General features: G+C 43.3%; 1 protein-coding gene across 1 annotated transcript in view; it reads right to left on the bottom strand.

The window, feature by feature from the left end:
* The window catches only part of LOC121078511 (acyl-coenzyme A synthetase ACSM4, mitochondrial-like), a 122835-nt gene that overhangs the window by 40397 nt on the left and 63489 nt on the right, over window positions 1–18949 (bottom strand).

The following is an 18949-nucleotide window of genomic DNA, read 5'->3' as shown; positions in this document are numbered from 1 at the left end:
GCTAGAAAGTGCAGTTCAGAACAGATGGTTTGTTTGCCAGCCAGGCTGCAATGTGTAATTAAATACCCACACTTACAGATTTAAGATGAAATATCAACCTCTCTTTACTTCACAGCTCTTGCAAACAAATAGCACTCAACACGCAATGCTTTCACCTCATGTGGCTGTTAGTTGGCCTTCAGTGATGAAGTGTTAATAACAAGGAGACAGAAAGTAAAACAGTTTATGTCAACACTTCCCAGGCACACTTTAATCTCTGCTGGAGCTAATCTTCATTGGGACTGCAATTAAATCCTCATAATCTGCCACTTGTAGAAGCATCTTCTGTGCAAGATCACCATTCGTAAGAGGATCTGCCTGGGTTTTGTGGGTGGACCCACTTGGACCTACTTTATCGAGCAGTTTTTAAGAGTACCTGAAATAGGTGAACATCACCAGTCAGATGGGCTCTACACACTGGTGTTTCTGCAAGCTGCAGCTCCCTCCTCTGTCACAGCAACATCACCTCAAGAGCAAAAGGGAGCCTCTCCCAGCTCCAGCTGGTACCCTGCCGCCCACCTGTGTGGCTGCTGCAGGCTCCTGTACCTAAGCTTCCCTCAGGCATGAAGTTTCAAACTCGAGCGAATCTCAAGCTGCTATTTATTACTGCACAGATAACAAAACTGTTGCAGGCAAATGATAGACAGATTATCGGTCAAATATCTGCTCCTTCTCTGTACAGTTATTTCAGATAGTCTGTATCTGCAACCCTTTTTCTTGCAAGACCAATGAGGAATGCAAGCTAAACAGACTGTGGGGCTGTTCTTGCAGAAAGGAACCCAACAGCATCAGTGTATATAGTATTAGAACCCCACAAACCATTGGGACAGGTGTCACTCCCCACAGCCGAGAAGGCAAAGCAGATTCCTGGCAGCAAAGTCACTCAGACTCCCAAGAATTTCAGCATGGCCAAGACCTCTCCCAGCCTATACAGTAGAAGACCACAAATGGTCACCGTGCCTGGCAATGTCCTTTGGCACTTTAACCACCCACTGCACTTTAGGAATCGAGGCTCACCCATCTAAGCTTCTCCACTGGAAGCACATGAGGGCATTCAAGGTCCTTACAGTGTCCCAGTCCCTTCCTGAGTTCAGTCCCACCACCCGGCCAGCTGGTTAGGTGGCAAACTGCAAGCACGGGAAAACCCACAGCATGTGTGTGCTCTACTTTCGTACGCTTCACGAAGATATTTTTGAAGACTCAAATATTCATATTTACTTTTTGCCTCAAATTCTTTGGCAAAATGTTTTCATTTCTTACATTTCAAAAGCCACTAAAGATAGCAATATCTAAAACTGGAAACTGTAGCTTAAGTCATGAGAGCAGATCTGAGAAATGCAGCCCACTCCTTCACTTCTAATTGTGAACCACAGCTGAGCTATTATTTAAAGCAAAATTCTTCTTCAAAGATGCCAAGGACTATTTAATTCTCGTGCTTTAAGGACAGAACAAGTTTTTGATAGAACTGCAACACCGTGCAGGTCAAATCGAAGTCTCACTTAGCAGCAACAACAAACCACAGGATCCCTGATACCAGGGTGCTGGTTCAGAAGAGATCAGCCTCTTTGCCACCAGCATCAGCTCCCATCCCAGCTGGGCAGCATGGGATGCAGTTAACACCAGGTGCTTCTCAGCACCCTTGTCATTTACAAAATCAAACATCACACAAACAGTTCTAGCACTAAGCATGCCAAAGCTCTTTTAATTATACACAAATGAAGAAGTCAGTTCTCTTGTGCACCTCAAACAAGCTCTCTGGGACACTGCCAGCAGGGCCCTGCACAAAGTAAACGTGCTCACTGCTGGACATGGGGCTTCATTCAACACTGGGCATTCACTAACAAACAGAAGCCCTTACCTGATATCCTGGGAGATCTGATTAGAGAGTGAATGAGACGAACTGAATCCAGAAGAGGACGTGTCAGCGTGCCTTCCCTTTGCTGCTCTCAGCATGATGAAATTTGAATGGCAAGCAGCGTCACCAATATATTTTGAACAACTATTAAACACAGAAGCTATAATCTTTTAATTAGTTTATCCACAGAAAAAACACAGCAAGCAATGTTCAGCACCTCTCTATCTGGCAGATTGGTTTACCGTTCAAGATAATGAAAAAATATTAATTTTCACTGCTCCTACCCACTGTATGTGAGACTCAATCCAGAAGCTGCTATCTATCCTATTATAAGGTGCAAGATGACATACTAATGAAAACATGTGCTATCTCGGCAAATGATGGTCTCATTTCTATTCCAGCCACTCTCAGATGTTGTATAAAGACAAGGGGCCAACTGTGGACTCACCTGCTGTGCCCTGGTGCATGGCAAGAGGTACAAATCTACTTGATGGAGCATCTGGTAAAAGTCTGCCTGTAAGACACGGTCCTCCTGCGGTGTGATGTCCGTCTTGTTCCCAGCTGGGCTGGGTTCCTCCGGCCCTGGACCACAGCAGGATGTGCCCTCAGTGCCCACAAGTGGCCTTGCCTGGTCATTTTCCATCTGACCCAAGACAGTTGAAAATATTTTACTGGAACCAAAATTCAAACCACATTCAGCTGACCCACTAACTCACTTCCCCTACGATGCCAACCTCTGCCAGTTATTAAACAAAACTTGCACTGCCTCTATCGTGGCTCCTCAACTGGCACAAGCAGAACTGAGTCCCAGAAGTTTAAAACTGAATCACTTTCTCAAGCTTTACTAAGTTAAATGCTATTTTACTGTAGACTAAACAGGAGAGCATTTCATCATAACTGTGCTCAGACATTCTAAAAATTATTTAAACCCATGTAAAAAAAATCAATGTTTATTAATCAAATTTGTTCCTGTAAATGAGTATCAGTGAGCACACGAATATCACTGGTTTTTAATCATTTGAAAAATTTTCCCATGCACATAAATAAGCCCTATCAATTAAAACTGACAGGACTAAGTAAAGAGATATCAATGTGCACTGTCTATAGAGCTCATTTAATCTGTAGCACCAAGATGGTCTGCAGCCGTGGAAACAAAACTCTCAGCTAGGAATCTTACTTATAAAAGCATTCAAAACCGGTGTGAGGCATAGCAAAGATTAATACAAAAAAAAAGGGGTGCATTGTGAACTATCCCCAAGAAATGCTGACTTCATTTTTTTTTAAACACTAAATGGCTGCCTATTCAGCCCTAAAATACAAGTTTTGAACACCTCGCAGATGGCAATTCACCTCATTAAGTTCTTTTCTTAAATCCTAAGGAAGAAAAATATGGTTCAGAATTGACAATCATCCACAAACACTCAGATGCACAGTGAAAACAATCAGTCCTAAAGAGAACTGAAGTAATTCTTTTCGTCTCTACCACAGCTTCGTCCTAGCTTAAGTCCCCTGGAAGTACTCTCAGCTGGCATCAGCATACCAACAGAAACAGAACCACTGTACATTAGAAGAGATTAATCCAAATGCACAATTGCACTGACTGTTCAGAAGGCTGGTTTTGATATAAATGTGCATGCTATATCCTTGAAGACTGATGGGATAGTCAAAAGGAAGCGCTAAATCCAGAATATCAGACATTTAATTCAAAGACCTGGATTGCCAAGCTTCATGTTAGGAAGCCTTTAACTCTGCCTTGCCTTTCTCTCACACTTACTTCTGATAACAAAAGAGGGGAGATAGCTCCAAGAGTATAACAGGAACATTAATGAGAATGGACAATACTTTACTAATACTTTACTTTACTAATAATATGTTATTGTGTTAACACATGTGGGGTGTAGCTGATGGATATTACTAGTTCAGCTCACATCTGAAAACCATGCTTGGCTATCATCAACTGTGATACGGGGGAAGGAGGTAGCATTCATTTAAATGCTGACTTTCGGAAATGCTTTAAATCTATCTGTGCCCTGGGCTTGTGGTTACACCACTGCCCCTGTGCACCCACAGTGCTACACAGTCTTCAAATAACCCACACAAGTTTGTGGCCAATTCTGGAGGTTTCCAGGCAGATTTCACCACTCACGTTTCACACTTGGTTCACTACGTTTGGGGACTAGTGTGACAAAGGCCAGGCAAAACTCTGCTGTTTCATTAATCTTGGAGGAGTCGGCTGTTTCACATGGCACACTACTGGATCCAGATGAACACACCTCCCCGCTGTGTCCTCAGCTCCCAGGTTCACCTTGGAAAGTATTTGCTCTACGTGAAACATTAGCAGGGCTAGCACCATGCCAGCCCTACTGCCCACTCCTGGCAGGACGAGGGGGGACGGGCTCCTGACCCACAGCCGATGGGCAGAAGCTACGCCGAGGCTGATGGTTTTACTGAACGGGGACCCCACGCTTCACACGGCTGCATTTGTGCATCAGCGCTTACCCACCATGCAGAGAACAAGCAACTAAAGCATCGTTTCCTCCACCTCCCCAGCAAGTCAGACCTTGCTGCATTTCATTTCAGCTCTCCTGGGCAAATACATGTTACCAATAGCTGCAGCCAGTGAATAATAAATATTAATAAAGCGTTTAATTGGAATCTTATTGAAAAGCACTTTCACCGGCACAGCTGGCAAGAGCCCCCTCGAACAAATGCTGTCTCCTTGCCAAGTACAGCATAGGTAGAATCGTAATTAGAGGCTATGGTACGCACATGTGTAAACATCACTGCTCAAGCATGAGCTTTTCAAAGCATGTATTTAATAGACCACAATAATGTGGGGCTTCTACCTAATTTTTCCTTCCCTGGCCTTGTTTTTGAGCAGGTGCTGAGTATTTCTCCTCTTCAGAGGCAAAGCTACCGGTTCATAAGCTGAGCTGCCTTCTTTATAGAGCTGGAGCAGGTTCTAGCTGGGAAGGTAGGATTTCTCCCTGCAGGACTGCCTAACCACTACTGCACTGAGTGTAGCAGTCCCACAGCCCTCAGCGTTCACAGCCAGGAGCCAGGAGCCCAGGCTTCTCACCAGAGATGGGAATTTCACTTCCAGTCGATGTAGCTGGTTGTGGCTCTGGTCCTTACTTTACTGAGGCAAAAAGAGGCTTGGCTCCTTAACCCACATCCTCTTAAGTTCATCTCTGTATTTTGCACTCCAAGTTCCGTGCACTACCACTTACTTCAGCACTGAGTTTGAACTCATGTGCCTTTCTTGCTCAGATGCCTTCTGCAAGCATAAGGGGGAAAAAAAGCTCTGCTGAAGGTGAAGTGAAAATTCCCCGACTTCAGTGGACCAAGGCAACCACAGTTGCTCTGGCCACATTGCAGAAACCTGTATCGCTGTTTTACACGGGCTGTACAGCAGCAAGTGCCTCACAGAATACTTGGTTTTATGTGTGGCGACTACAGCCTTTGTAAGAGCTAAGGGTGGGATTTAACCACCTTCCCAGTCACGTTAACTATATGCCTCTATACTATTTTTTTCTAGTCCTTGATAATTTCCCATGTAATCCTTTATTAAGGCTCAGTGAAGGAAGAGACTTGGACACTTTAGTCCACACTTGATTGACAATCTTTGCTGTAAATCCCTCTGCTTATTTGCTCAGAAGAAACCCTTAAACTAAGATGCTGGCTGGCATAAGAATTAATCAGAACATTTCCTCAGAGGGCACATCAGGGTGGAAATGTGAAGGATGTGCTCCTAAGCAACCAGGGGACTTCGTACTGGGTGGGGAAGATGGCTTTTTGTTGAGTAGTCATTGCTGAAAGAGAACAGTAGTTTGTGATATGTGAAAAGAAAATCCATTTGGATAAACTAATGTCTTCATTTTGAAATTCATTTCATTTTGTGACCTGAAGTCTCTTCTTCCAGCTGACAGCCACTGGGGTTTTTGTTTTTGAATGATCAAATCTTTGCATACAAATTCTCATTCTTGCTGGAACCATCCAAAGGACTTTTCCAAATCCATTTATTCTTTTATAATCTGGTTCCTGGTAATGTATTCCAGCCTAGTATTGACAACATTTCAGTCATACAGGCCGATGAGAAATAAAGCGGTATGACTTCAGGAAGAAAAAAAATCACTGAGTGGCAAACAATACAAATTTAAGGCCATCATTCAGCACAAGATTTCGAGGTGTCAGAAAAGCTAACCAGGCAGAGCTTTAGTGAGTGAGCTGGCAAGTAAAAAGGACACAATAAGCCTAACTTCCCAGGAAGCCAGCGCAGCAAGTTTCTTCATTAGCAATGCCCAAAGCACATCTGACTGCTCCACTAATGCCACCTGCTGGTAAACAGCAAGATCTTGTTCTTCTGTGTTGACTCCCTGGGGGACTCGCTGACCTGCGGACAGAACACGAGCACCACTGGGTCAAAGATCATACTTGGAAGGGAGGAGACCTCATGGGCAGCCCCCGTGAGGACTCTAAGGATCCCATCCCTGTATTCACATCACCGAAGTGTTCAACGAAGGTTCTACCAGATCATTCACATCCATATATAACACTTACCAAGCTCTAGCATTGCTGGAAAGATCAGCTAAGCACTAAGTACGTTTTCCAATAAATGCAAATAACCAGAGACTTCCAGTTAATTAAAGCTGACGAAGCTATTCACAAGAGGGGTAACTGGCCTGTTGGAAGTAGACTGATAGATATATTTTTTCTTAAACTAAAAGATTGAGACAAAAAAAATATTTCTGAAACGAAAAAAAAAAGGGTTTCAAAAATCTTTCAGTAGTGTCTTCCTGAGTGGTATTAAAATGTTTTGCCTAATTCTACAAATTTAAAACAACTGAACACCTGAAGACGTGCTACATGTGGGAAATATCTCTGGACTTTCTGGAGCTTTCAGGAGCAACAGAATTTCCAGCTGCTGGTTCTTCTCCATCTTATTGATTTGTTGATTTTTACATTCCTGTTGTAGGAGAGCTTTGATGACAACAGCAACAGGGTCTGACACGCTCTTCAACTGATGAAGCTAGGCTGATTAATACACGTTGAAGACCAGATCATATTTTTAGCTAGTATGACTTGGTATTGTCCTAATTCAAATTCTGATTTTCATTTGCTCATGAACATGATTTGCTACTAAACGTGCTCAATTAAAAGTTGCTCAAGTTGTTGTGTTGGATCAACTTTTCACATTTCTGAGTCCATTTTTGACTAAAGAAGCTAACTTTCTCCTTAGAAAGGCAGAAGAAGGGTATGTTACAGTTTTACAGTTGTTCTCCATCACAGAAATGAGGGAGAGAGAGTTTGTGTTTTCCCTGCACAAATCAGCTTTCTTTGTACACAAACACCACTAATTACCTTCTCTTCATGCCTGAATATCAGAAAATTATCTATATTTAGCAGACTGAATGTAGCATTAGGAGTAGGATAAGGCTTCAGAGCAAGACACAACAAGCGTCTTCTTCAGAAGAATCCAGCATTTCTCAAAGTTTAATACTATCAATACGTTCATTTACGGAAGAGAATGAATTTGATCAAAACTTCTGACACCCTTTCAATCTCATGGATTCTCAGCATCTCTTTTAGAGGACAACATGAAGACTTGTGTTCTATTTAAGTTACTCATTCTGCTGATATTACTTTTCAACCTCATACTCAAGCACGGCAGATAAGTGACACATCTTCATCACATTGTATTCCTCTTCCTTCCCCATGTTCTTTTAGTGTCACAAAAAAAAAGAAAATACAGAGGGAAGGGCAGAGTGCATCCAGGAGATGCAACGGGGATGTGTGAAATGAAGAGCTACCCCAGGACTGGTGGAAGAGCAAACCACTAACTAAATGCTAGTGGTTTCCCAACATTGAAAACAAAATACATAGGGCATGCTAAAAGAACATGAGAGGAGATGCATGCATGAAGAATAAGAGTACAAGTTTTATAAGAGGAGAGACATTCTGCAGCTGACTGCTCCTCCATCCAGTCCTAAACACACAGTGATTCCATCTCTAAGACATATCACACACACAGAGGACCAACTATCAGTGCAAGCCACCCTGCACCGCTATATTCTGAGAAGAGCCTTCAGACTCCAGCATGGAATTATTTGTGTGATTTACAAGGCTGTGTTTTAGGGTAACAGTTTTAGTGCGGTTTTAATCAAAGCCCAGACTGCCAGACAGTGGAGAACATTCCAGCTGAACCTAAAGTGAAATCTGCCGATAGGATAAAAAAAGCAATTCCCTGAAATTTTTTTGATCATGGGTTTTCTGTTAAAACTGTACAGTGTGCACCACTGATATGTTACACCAGACTGTGCTGGGTTATTTTTCCCTGAATCCATCAGTGTTCACATTGTCAGGAAACAGATTGAGCACAGCTGCGAGATCAGTACATCCCCTCGTCTTGAGTGACAGGTATAACCCATGTTACAGCAGAGGAAGAACAGCCCTCATTCTCATTCTAGAAGTCACCAAGTCAGTTTTAGTTAGAAGTACTGTAATTATCCACTTTGCAATAGATAATTATCAGTGTTTCTAATTAAAGATAATTACAAAGTCCCATACTGTTACCTAACCTTTGCATCAAAATAAGACATGGCCCACACTTCCTCATTTGTGTTGCATAGTCATGGAGGTTCGGCGCACACCAAAAACATTTCATCTCTAGCCAGCTATACCAACGGCAGAGGTACAAACCTACACCAAAAGATACCCCTTGTAAAGCTTATGTCACTCAGAGTACTAGAATACATACATTAATTTGGGTTATGTAAGCAGAACCTACAAGGAAAGTTTGCCAGGATGGTTACTGTCAAGCATTTTGTAGTAGAAAGGTCCAAGACTCTGCATAACAGACTATGTGACCCCCCATCAGAGTTGTTCATGTCCTGTTTATAACTTTTTCATATTTTTAATGACTTATTTATTCCATCAGTCGGTCTGCTAAAGAAGTTGTGGATCCAATAGCTCCCCATGTCTTTTCCCTATGCCATTTCAGCAAATGCCTTTTCAGCATGACCCATGACACCTTCTGAAAATACTTCTAGTGTCTTGAGACAAGAGAACCCACAGCACTGCGAGCTATAGGGTCCTGCCACCACAACACCAACCATGGGGAGATATCCCTGAAAGAGCAATCGTTGTGAGCAGCAGATGCATCAAGATGGTCAATCTGGTTAGCACGTGGATGTGTTATCACACATTATCACACACAAATGTTATGTGTGTTTTATCACACACAACAGGCACCCAATTCTCTTTCTGCCTACTGGTATGCAGGGCAGGATTACCACAACAGCAAAGTCAAAGTGACAGCAAAGTCAGAAGAGATTTTACAGAGATCACCAGCTACATAAATGAAGCTTTGACCACAGGAGCCAAGCCTATTTCAACAAATTTATGGCTACTGCTTTGAGGAATAGATCATCTGAGTACTGGTAGTGCAGGCATTTCATCTTTATCCCCTTCACAACAGTTCCTACTGCCTTGAGCCAGCCTGCTTTCTGAGACGAACCCTTCACCAAGTGCCTTTTAGCTTGGCCAGGTGGCCAACCATATCCTAGGCAGAGAAATCCCAGAAAATCACTTTCCTAAACAACCCAAAGATGTTTAGTAGTGCAAAATCAAGCACTGGTTACCTTTGTCACGAGTATGTCAGGTATACGTGGTGTGGTGCAGTCAGCATTGCCTTGCCAGAACTCACTCCAAGAAGCGAGAGCAATACATAGCCATGGATGAATTGTGTTAAAAGCAAGGAGCATAACTGGCCTGTGACTAATTAAGAGTATTTACTGATGGTGACAGTACAAACAGCATTAAGCTTTGCCCCTTTGGTTGGTATAGGTTTTCAGATGAATGATACAGGGTGTGGGATGCACAGACAAGCTACACAGATGTGCTTATGGCACAGCATAGTTCAAGTACAATGTATTTCCCATATTTAACAGATGTAACACTGGGTGTATTAGTTTAGTTATTCACACCAGCTGTCATTTACACTAACTGCTGTTCCTAAGGAGCTCAGCATAAGCACAAGCAAAGACCCAAACCAGAACGCTTCTTCCCACTGAAGTTACCACAGGTTCAAACATAGCGGCTGCCCAAATGAAGTGGCTATAGCATAAAAGGGAGCACCAGCTTTCATTTTAGGGGGTAATGAAACAGCAAGAAATGCTTTTCTGAGTTAAGATGAGAAACTCACCGAGGGTGAGCGTGTGTGTGTGCTTAAATATAAAGAAGCTGTTAGCCTAAAGGATGAACCACATGAACTCCACAAGTTGCAGAAGATTTACAGAGAGGCAAAGCTGCCAATTTACAGAGATCACCTCCTGGGGCATGCAGTCTACAGCAGTTATAATTTCTGAAAGAGGCTGTGGGAGTGCTATTAGAGGGAAGTGTCATTTCGAGTATAGGAACAAAATGCAAGAAATTATATTTGAATATCTAGGTTTGCTGATGGCTGATGTCTCTGCTGGTCAATACAAATGCATTTTGGAAGAAATAATGGTACTTAAAATGCTAAAGTAAAGACCGATAATAACAGCAAGGAGATGCAAATCATTCACCTTCTGAGGGGCATGATATAGCTGCCAGTGACACAGGGTATAATCCCTCCCCTCCCTGCTTCCAAGGGAAGCTGAGCGTGACAATCTCTTGCTGGTTTTTGGAGGAGAGCCACGGTGAGCTTGGTGGGCCATGAAGACCCTCGTTGAGGTCACAGCAGTTTTTGCAGGTGCCACGTCACAACCGCAGTCATTTGCACTTTCAATTTCTTTCCAGTCTCCCCTGCAACCAGAGCTCTGCAGCGCACAGAACAGAGCCCAGATCGCTTTCAAGGGAGAAATACCAGGCTAGGAACAGGAGGCTCATGGCATCAGCCCACCATCAGCACTGCCCAGCAAGACGTGAAGCAGGCTGCTGGTCACAAACAGAAGCCTACAGATCCAGCTATGCTGCTCCAATTCAAGCAGCTCCTGCCTCTGGAGCTGACCCAGGGCAGGACAAACAGGGCTTCCAAACCTGAAGCCATATACTCCTTTGTACTTGTGGGATGGAGAACAATAAAGGACTGAACTAATCCCTTCATTCTTTGACAATGAACACAGTTGTGATCTCCAGGTTTTCTAGAAACAAATGCTTCCTCTCTCCAAGCTGACCCTTGAACAAGAACAGCAAATACCCCCTCCACTACCTCCATGTGTTTTGTTAGCCCTCTCAGCTGCTTTCAGCTGTGGAGCAAAGCCTGTGCTGAAGGTCTCTGAAGGTCTTTGGAGCAGTATCTGAAGAAGCAAGAGCCCCATTAACACCATCACGTACTCGGAGAAGCTCAGTTACCAGAGGCATATGGTATGTTCCCAGGCACATTATACATCAGACTTCCACGGGTTCTGGAAGAGGAGATTTATGTTTAACCTCTTGTTTCCCCTACTGGCCTTTGATATATTCCACTTGCTGGTAAATGGGTAATACAGCCAGGGAATGGCCACTGTCAGCTCCAGTCAAATTATGCAGGAAAAATAGTCTGCCTTTTCCTGAGAGAGCAACTTCATCCTCTCATCTGAAGAGGGAGAAAATTTGTATTGACAGATTTGTCTCAGTCAGATAATATGGAAGCACATCTCTTACATGAGCCTAGATGTGCCTCTGGGAAAATGAGGGGGCACAACTGGAGTAGCTGTAGGCAAACAGATAAGGTCACTAGTAGCTTTGTACCTCCCTCTTTACACACTGAAGAAAGGTTTTCTGGCTCTGTATTAACACCCAGGAAGACTGAAATTATGTGGATTGAACTGTTACAAGCAACTTTACCAGAAACAGCTCTCATTCTTAGACAAGCAGAGGACTCCTCTCCGCTTCCTGTATCACCTCAAACGCAATCCTATGATTTACCAGGTGGTGCTTGGAGAAGTAGCTGTTTTCTCTTAAACTGGTCCCTGACAGTTCCTGTGCTCTCATTAAGAGCATGTTTATGTTCACAGTGGGATGGGGACCTCCTCATTTGGCAGGTTAATGCACTATCAAGACCTTTTTAAATCAAGATCGCACTTTTTCTTATTCAACTCTCAATCCCACAGGGGGTTTTCTGTTACCAGCCTGTTAACAGTGGTCTGGATCAAAACAATGTGGTGCCTGCAGCCAGATGGTCTGGCAGGAGGATTTCTGTCAGCTTACCCAGCAGTTTTCTGTGGCGTGAGGACTTCACTTATGCACTGCAGTCACAGGAGAGGATGTTACTCTGCTGTCTAAGGGTATGCATCTTCAGGTAGGATACAGGTTAGGTAACACTGACACCACTGCATATTTCCAGGTTCTACCTCACCAGTAGCAGTGTTGCATCAGTTTATCTCGAGCTCTGTTATGCTTAGGGTGTATCTACAAACCAAACCAAGTACACTGCAGTGATGTCTGAACTAGTAGCCATCACCCACGGGCCAAAGCCAGAAGCCAAATAACTGCATTAGCATGGAGCTGGGCCTGAAATTAAGCCCTAATGATTGCTAGCAGCTCACCTTACCATTGGGGTCATCTCCAGCTTGAGCCAGAGGCGAGTAATTATCTTGCTTTTGCAGTGCTCTGGAAAACCCTGTTGATATGCTGGGAAAGGAAGTTTCCTAGCTCAGGGGTTCCTCAAACCATAAGCATACCGAAAGCCCTCAGCAGAAGGGGCTCAGCCTGAGCTGTTTGCGCCAAGTGCTGCAGCAAAACTTCTGGGGTTGGGGAAGAGAAGTTTGGCTGAGCAGCCGAAAATCCCTACAGTCCAGATGCTGGCTTGTTCCGTTAACAAGGTCAGGCCAGCACGAAGTTATGCTCTCTGTCTCACCGCTTTCAACCCACTCTTAATATTCTGAGGATTCTAGGCTTCCAGAACAAAAAATAATCAGAAATGACTTGATCTAAGAGTATGATGTCCAATCTTTGCTGGCCTCTGGGCAACACTACTGGGCCAGTAAGTGATAAACTGTTGCTGCATGCGACAAAATGCTTTCTCTGCCTTTTAACCTCAGCGGTAGCACCAGCAATGGCTTCCTACGGGTGGGAGCTGGAAGGAAGACTGCGGCTTTGTTTGGTGCAAGTCTGTTGACAGCTGTTCTCCCAGGTGTGATCCAACACTGAAAACATACACACTAACTACTTTGGTTTTTATATTTGGGAATCAAGAGCAGGAAGGTTAAAGTTAACTTTTGCTCTGGACCACGGCTGCACCCTGTTGCTGATGCAGAATACATTTACAGGGCAATCTTGATGAGACTACAAGTAGCTCTTTTACACCGCTGTAATTTATGGAGGAGGAGGATCATCCGTAAAGGAGTCAGCCAGGGACAAAGTATTTTTCATGAAGCAGTTATGAAAAATGTGCTGTAGCTTGGGAGGGAAAAAACCCTCCAGAAGCGTGAAGCTATGTTCCAGTTCCTGCTGCCTTTCCTGCTTCATTCCCAAGGCTCACACCAGCCAGGCTGGCAGTACTTCCCCTCTCTACCAGTAAATAAGCCTCCAGGTAACAAGGCACAGTGATGCAACTGAGTACATTGTCAGAATTGATTCCTCCCAGCCCTTATGTTGACTTCTTGGCTTTACTTTATTCATTTAGTGCCTATGACTATTTCAGCAGAATTACTATGTGTATTCTCCTTTGATCTAAACATCTCCACATAATGGTGAATTTAGACTACTTGATGGGGGAAGAAGAAAAGAACAGCAAATAATTTCACTCTTACAAAAGAATCTATTTGCAGGAGAACAGAGCTGGAAAATTACTGCCATTTTACTGTTTTGTTTGAATAATTTTCTGTAGGAGAATTTTAAATGCCTTGTGTATCAGTAAGGGGCAGCTGCTCCTTTTCCCAGATGGGTATTCTGGTATGAGGCACTGATACAATTTGGAAGATGGACTATTGACTGTTGTGAAATGATGCTGAAAATGATGCAATCAATTTAATTCTCTAATGGCCTAAGGAAAGGAGGGAAAACTTTCCGGGCATTGTTTGACCTGCCTTATGAGAGGTTGAAAATCCTGTTCTGAGTAATCAGAAGATGGATTTCATTTTATACATTTTTTTTTTATTCAGAAGCTGAAGGAAGAACTGAATCTGAATTTATAATTCTAGTTCCTTCCACTATTACTCAGAATGAATGGAGAGCACAGCTTCTGTTCCAAAAACTAAAATGCTTCAAGCCTTTAGATAACCTTCAAGAGAACTGCAAGATAGCCGTCAAAACTCTTCTGGTTCAATTAGAAGGCCAGCTTGCCTATAAAGGTATGGGACTAGGATTCAGGAGATTTGTATTCCATTGTCAGTGCCACTACAAGTTTCCTGAGCAGGTCATTTAGCCTCATTAGAACTTGCTCCACTCTAAGCACATTCTAGTTGCTTAAACTGCAAATTACTCAAGTAGAGGAGTACCTAACACTGCGTACCTGTAGCAGCCAGCAGAGTGGGGAACCACTGCACCGGGTAGCTGCACTCCAGTTCAATGTGATATTACCAACATAAAGATACCAAACAAGCTCCTCCCTGTTAGCACACCCTGACTGGACATTTCTCCCACTGTTCCACCAGCAGTCACTGCTGAACGTGCAGTGAGATGCTCTGAACAAAGCAGCAGGCTTGCAGCTTTAGCGATCTCCTTTCTGCATGAGGCCACACAAGGAAAAAGCCCAGGACCCGATACAACCTCGCTGGTTCACTCTGCCTTCCCTGTATCCATCACATGCTCCCTTTATAACAAACCTTCAGGATAAACAATACCTCAACATTTTTGATTAAATGCTTTTCAAGCTCAAAGTCCCCAGCAAGTAAGCTAGTTTGGTCTGTGATATTGCATTATACAACAAGAATGATTGATTGAAACAAACCTTTTCCCTTTTCACTCCACAGCTATTTCCACAAGTACTTTGATTCTGGCAAGAAGTATGACATTATTGATTTGCTTCTGCACTGCTTGGTCTGGAGCCTCATCTGCAAAAGCATTATTCTTTATTGCTTCAATAATTTCACTGAGTGCAGAGAACTCCATTGTATTTTTTTTACTTAGCGTTTAGTGATTCTTTAAATTTTTTATGTGCTATGAAGCTGAGTATCAGCCATTTGCAGAAATGCACTGGAAGGTAACCAGAAATTCAGATGTCTCCATAGACATGGAACTACTACTGCTGATGCAGAGCTCGCCACAAGAGGTTTTTTGCTTAGTCTGAGCACTGACAGCACACGGCATTCATGCAAGATTTTAAGTGATAAGAACGACTGGGGAGGGAAAGGAACTTATTCTGAACTCAGGACAGCACCACCTCCTGCACTGAAATGGCTCCTAGTCAGTAGAGGAAAAGTTTGATGCTTGAGCCAGACCCACAGCAGATCCTGGCAATGGGTCACTAAAAGCACATTCATTCTCACCCTTTCTTTTCAAACCCCTCTATTCATGGTGCTGAATGCAAAGGAAATTCCAGACTACTGAAGATCAAATCATACCTTGTCCATACATTGTTGGCAGATTTACAACTCTGGAACTGCCCAGGTAGCCTCTAGACATGTGCTGGGGACATTGAAACCAGAGCCCAACAGGCTCAGAAAATGGGTGCCAAGAGAAGGACCATTAGCAGGGCTCCACTAACAGGCATTGATCCTAAAGACCACTTCCACGTGGAGGAAGCTAACAAACTGACACTGTGCTCAGAAACATGCTGGGTGCTCCAAGCAGAGACACAGCTGTAGCCCACTCAAACTGAGGGAAGCCCAAGAAGACAAATACAGCATGGTGTGACTTGAAGCAGGGGTCCGGTGGATTTGTCAAGGGGCCAAGACCTACCGGGAGAACTCTGCCTTTTCCTCACAAGCTGCTGCCTTGTGTGTCAGCCACATGCTGCAACCCAGCTTGCAGGCTGAGGGCCAAAACAATTACAGTAAGACAGAAAACCTCCCACTCTCATTAGAGACATGAATGAGCTGTGATCTTCACATTATGGAGCATTTTTAAGTTTCCAGGATAGTGCAACATACAGAGTTATTTAGCAGCCTGAAAAGGTCACATCTACTCTGCATCCCACCACTGTTTACAGAGCACAGTAGGCAAATGCAATAGGTCATGTATTTTCATTCTGTAGATTTCAGGGAGAATTAGAAATTAGAAAGAAACATCCTTGCAAAATAAAAAAACTGTGAATGGGACAAGCAGACAGGCAACACGTCCTCTTTCATATTTAAGTTCCCTTTCACTGGTCTTACAGGGGAAACACGGAACATTTTCCACATCTGAGGAATCAGACTCAAGCCTTGAATACTGAGCTGAGAACAAATCCCTGAACTAAGATTTCATTATACAACAGCCACCCAGAAGCCATTTTGCACCTCAATTTTTGCTTTATGACCTAAGAGATTAACAACTTCATATGAGGTGTCAGGCAGCGAGTTTGTAAAACCTAAACCCCAAAGCTTCTCTTTGTCAAGATGCTAACTTGCCTGTTTTGGACAGCAAAGGGTGTTCTTAAGAAAAAGATGGTATTATACTCTGAGATATTGCACTATGACACTTTATCGATGTATAGGCTTATAACAGATTGTATGGCAATTTTTCCATGCAGAGGATAAATATCAGCATTTAGAGGAAGGAGCACACTATAAAATGTGCAATGCTGCAAGCATATATTGAAACTCAATATATAAAATCTTTTTCCTCTCTCTCCAAGCAGCTGGATGATCTGATATAACACAGCTGACTTATTCCAGTCACCAAGGCCCTGCAATGCATGTCCATGCAGGGTGGAGGCAGAACTTAAGTCCTAATAACCAATCCTACCCACTTCTGGGAATGCTTCACTAACCTCCTTCTCCACTTCAAGAATAAAATATTTTTTCAGAGCAATGGAAACTCCACCCCAAAGCCTCAAGCAAGCAACTTTTCCATGCAGACAAAGACCTGGTCCTGCTCGAACGTGCAGAGCCAGGATTGCCAGCACAGCTATGCTCCCCCAGCGGGGCTCTGCTGAACCACTAGCTGCAAACACACCCACGGATGTGCTACTGAAAGGTTCAGGGCAAAGCCACATGAAAACACTTCTGGTCTGTCCAAGTGAAAACTGGGTCCCACTGAAGTAAATGGAACTCTTCCTCTCGACACCAGTCAAGAATTTGGCTCAGAATTAATCTTGTCGTGCTTTCAAGATTGTCCCGGTGTATACTTCCTTGGTCGTGCGTTTTTTGACCTTATTTAAGAGACGTTTCAGTAGTTCTAATCTGCACATCTGTTCAATGCAACAACAGGGCAATCACAAAAAGCAATTTAAAATGATATTCTGGTATTTAGGACTGACAGATTCTTGCAGGTGACAGCTGTTTTGCCACATTGCCAACTACACAGCAAGCTTCATATCCAAGTGATAAGACGAAGGGAAATGCCCTCAAGTTGTGCCAGGCGAGGTTTAGGTTGGATATTAGGAGAAATTTCTTTCCTGAAAGGGTTGTGCAGCACTGGAAAAGGTTGCTCAGGGAAGTGGCTGAGTCACCATCCCTGGAGGTCTTCAAGAAACATGTAGATATAGAACTTCATAGCATGGTTTAGTGGTGGACTTTAGTACTAGATTAGAGGTTGGACTAGATGAACTTAGAGGTCTTTTCCAACCTGAACAACTCTGTAAGTCTGTATTACACCCACAAAGAAAGTGTCCCGTAGCCCTGACAGGGCACAGGGTGGGCTCATCTTACCTCCAGCACTGCGAGCTCCGTGGCACATTTTCCTCACATACCAGCACCTCCATGCTTCTAGACGCAGATAGCATGCCCCTTCTTCCAGACACGTTTGCCACATACAGCATCGCTCCAGACACCACTGGGAGAAATTGAAAGTGGGGAGGGAGGTCAGGATGTTATTTTTGTCCTGTTTATCCCTTTACGATTTTATCCTAAGCCTTTAGTTTAAGGTGCACAATTCTTACTTCAGGGAAATCAGGGCCAATTTTAAACTTAACAAAACAAAACCCTGCATTTCTTTTTCAACATCTAATGCAAACACTGCTGACAACAGCAGGATATTAACTGCCATCCTGCAGGACATCAGCCAACCCCAGACTAAGGGGGACATGACATTGCCTGTATTTTTGCTGTATCTAGTACCAATGAGACCACACCAACAAGTCAGCATGTGCTCTGGCTCATGGCTGCTCTTCGAATCAACAGCCTACTAACACCTGCACAGTTTTACACCCTCTCTTCTGATTGGAACCCACAGCAGAGTCAGTGTCATTGTGGCAAGTGGCTTCCCTGTCCCCAGCCCTGCTTATATTGTATTGAATTATGAACTTTAAGACCATCTCTCCACTGACTGATCAAACTTTCTCTGCTGGGTGAGCTCAGGCTTTTAATTTTGTATCAGAAATAAATTAGGTCCTTAACCTGTAATGAATAGTAAGTTTACTGAACGACTGTAAGAGGCTTTTCTCTAGGAAGTTTTTAGAGCAAATCACTTAGTAAGTAAACTGGTAGAGTTCCTGTGAAATACTAAACATTTCATACTTGCATCATTCCAATAACACCACAGTTATTATAGAAGTAAGCTTTTTAAACTCAGAGGTCAGTTTGTAGGGTTACACGATGCCCAGGCATTGTGATGCTCCCAAATCCAATTTCATATTTCCTTTTCTGCCCCCTGCCGAAAGTCTCACCTGCCAGTTGCTCACTCCTCGCTACCTTTAATAAAGCCCATTACTTTTAATACAGAAGCATTAGATTTCAGTGAGCAGATTTACCAGCCTGTTTTCTCCAGACTGTCCTGCTTGCTGTTTTTTCACCTCCAGAGTAAATGGCACATAAGTCCATCAGAAGAACAGCAGCTCTTAATTTTTTTTGACACCTAGATGACTATTTTTAAGAGGGTCTACTTTCACAAGTTCATTTCATTCCCACTGCATTTCTGCTTTTATTTACAAGTATAGCACAAACCCATTCTGCCTGTTTTATCTGACTGTCATTTTGTTAGGAAGAGGTGCCGAGTGCTACATTTTCCATGACTAAGTATTTCATAAAGTCTGCATTTCAGTTAGCCACACACTGATCAACCCAGACA

This window comes from Cygnus olor, chromosome 15, assembly GCF_009769625.2.
Source record: "Cygnus olor isolate bCygOlo1 chromosome 15, bCygOlo1.pri.v2, whole genome shotgun sequence".
In the NCBI taxonomy this organism is placed as follows: Eukaryota; Metazoa; Chordata; class Aves; order Anseriformes; family Anatidae; genus Cygnus; species Cygnus olor.
This window is presented reverse-complemented; position numbering and strand designations above follow the sequence as displayed.